Below are 2,868 nucleotides of genomic sequence, written 5' to 3'. Positions count from 1 at the left end.
TGCAGAACATGGTGAGCATTGGCAGCAGGTAGAAGAGCACAGAACATGGTGGGCATCAGCTGCGGCAGGATGGTGGAGCAGGTAAGCGAGGGTGTCAGACCAAAGTGGGGCACCGGTCACTGTCATCGGGGCAAGCCTATGGTGGTTACTGAAAATTCTTTGTTCCCACATGCCATGGTCCCACCGGGTACTCACACCTGCTGCTGGCACTGGCCCCACTCACACCCACTGCTGGCACCCAACGCTGGGCCCGATCACTCGGCATCATCAGTGGGTGCGAGCGGTGGCTGCCAGCCCCAATCGCCCCTCAGAGCCTCTCCACCTCCCCCTGCTCTCAGAGCTTCTCCACCTCCCCCTGCTCCTGTGGAGTGATCTGGGCAACAGCCGCCGCTCACACCTACTGATAGCCCTGGCCCCACTCACACCCACTGTTGGTGCCAGCCCCAATCGCTCCACGTGACCAATGGGTACGAGTGTGGCCAGCGCCGTCAGCGCATGGGAGCGGTGGCAGTGGGAGCGGGGCTGCTGGCAGACAGGGGACCAGAGGCCACGAGGGGCTGGGCAGGGTTGGAGAGGATGGGCTGAGACCCACCCCTGTGCCCACCACAGCCTCACGGCCCACAGTTCCTTTCAAGGTGCACGAATTCGTGTACTGGGACCCTAGTAATTAATAAATAAACAAAAAAAAACAAATTTAATTTTTAACAATCTTTTGTCCACTAATTTCAATGTGTCCCTGTTAATTGAGTGAAGGCCATTCAGAGCATAAGTGAAAGAGCATATGAGTTAACACAAAGTCTCATGCAAGGCATGATTCAGTTGAAGTCACAGTTATGTTATCTAATGCTGAGGTGTAGTTTAAGGATGAATAGTGCCAAACCCCAGAGCCACAGAACCCTGGCTTGAAATAAGAGGCCACATGGGAACCTTGAATTTAGCAGTAAGAACAGAAGGCAAGGGGCCAAAGGGTTGGAGAGAACAAGCAGGTTTGGCCAACATTTGCTTGTAGAGGTAACCTCTGGTGAAATCTGATTGCATGTGAAAATGATAGGTGATTACAATCAGGATGCATGGAGTTTACTTTGTGTTCACCTTCTATGTATGATAGTAACTCTATTTCTTGCTCTTTCTCTCTAAAAAAAGAGCAAGGGACCTCTCTTTTATGAACCTTCTTAAAAATATATAAAAATCCAAAGGCAGCTTTCTTGGTGTGAGAATTACTTTATGGCCATTGAATAGAGATGATCACTCCAGTGGAAATTCTACACACAGGCAAGTGGGAACTATCTACTGGGGACATATGTGATCTCCAGTAAATGTTCTCTTATATAGTATAGTCCTCAAAAATGTTGATAAATTTAAGAAAATTTACATACTTGTTCTTTCCTAGGACTGTTTTTGATATTTCAATATTTTAATGTCCATTAAATATTCTAAAGCAGGATGCCAGTCAATAACTTTTACGAGTACTTAGAATTTTGAGGAAAACTTAAACTAAATCCCAGAGCTGTGAGGGAGTGACAGGCTCTCCAAAGAGTTCCAGAAAAAAAAATTCCAAAGACACGTTTTGATTTATAATATGATTTTTCACAGAGTTCAGTGTTTTATTATTTCAACAATAAAAATGGGATGGTGGTTAGTTTTATGTCTCAACTTGACTGAGCCAGCCGGGTGGCCAGATATTTGGTCACACATTATTCTGGGTGTGTCTGTGAGGGTGTTTCTCGATGAGATTAACACTGGATTCAGTAAACAAAGGAAAGAAAATGGCCCTCCCTAAGGTAGATGGGCCTCATCCTATCAGTTGAAGGTCTGAATAGAAAAGAAAGGCTGGTTCTGGTGGGAGTGAGAGAGAACTCCTCCCTCTCTGCCTTGAGCCAGGACATCGGTCTTTTCCTGCCTTCAGACTCCAACTGAAACATCAGCCTTTTGTGGGTCTGGAGCCTGCCAACTGCTGACCTTGGGACTTCTCAGTCTCCACAGTTGCATGAGCCAATTCTTTACAATAAACAAGCAAGCAACAGATTGGTTCTGTTTCTCTGGAGGACCCTCATACACACTAGGACTCCCACCACTTTGATGGGCATTATTGAGCATTTGCCCAGGTGAATTGCCCAGACCGGGTGATGTAGCCCAGTGCCTTACTTGTGCCAGCATTTAACCTATTTCTTGAATGCATGGAAATAGGAATGAATGGATAAACAAACATTTGAATGCATGCATAAGTGAATGATTGAATGCTAAAATGATAAAGTGGTTTCTCAGAATAAAAATGTGTGATTCTTCCATCAAAACGGAGGGTTTTTCCAAAGCAAATTCACAGCTGGCTAGCTTCTTTCATGCACAAAATAAAGCCATGCCAATGGACCCAGAGAGGTTTCTGGACACAGAAGGCTGACTGTGCCCATGTGGACTAAATATCCAGTTGAAAACTGACCCGTATAGAATATCCTCCAGGTTGGCTGTGCCAGGTAAGAGTGGCCAGTCTGTTCCCCCAGATGAATGAGTCTCAAGGGCAACATCATTCAAAGCCTCGGTAGGCAATTCACATTCTCTCTACTTTGCTGAGAACAGAGCTGACTCACTGCAGTTGTCTTGCAACCTCTCCTCCTCTATAACAGACACCATCTCTTAGAAGCTAAGAGGAGAAACAAAAAATGGGAACCATGGGCACAATACTTTTCCTCTCCATCACACTAGAAACCTGGGGAAAAATGAGATTGATTGTTTGAAAAATAAAATTTTAAAGCAGGTAGCAGGACATGCCCCTTTTACTTTAAATCTATTAAGAGTCTAAATAGCCTGGACAGTGTTGCTCAGTGGTTGAGCATCAACCTATGAACCCGGAGGTCAGGGTTTATTCCCCAG

The sequence above is a fragment of the Myotis brandtii genome, unplaced genomic scaffold, assembly GCF_000412655.1.
Source record: "Myotis brandtii unplaced genomic scaffold, ASM41265v1 scaffold146, whole genome shotgun sequence".
NCBI lineage: Eukaryota > Metazoa > Chordata > Mammalia > Chiroptera > Vespertilionidae > Myotis > Myotis brandtii.
The sequence above is the reverse complement of the archived record's forward strand: the minus strand, read 5'-3'. Positions refer to the sequence as shown.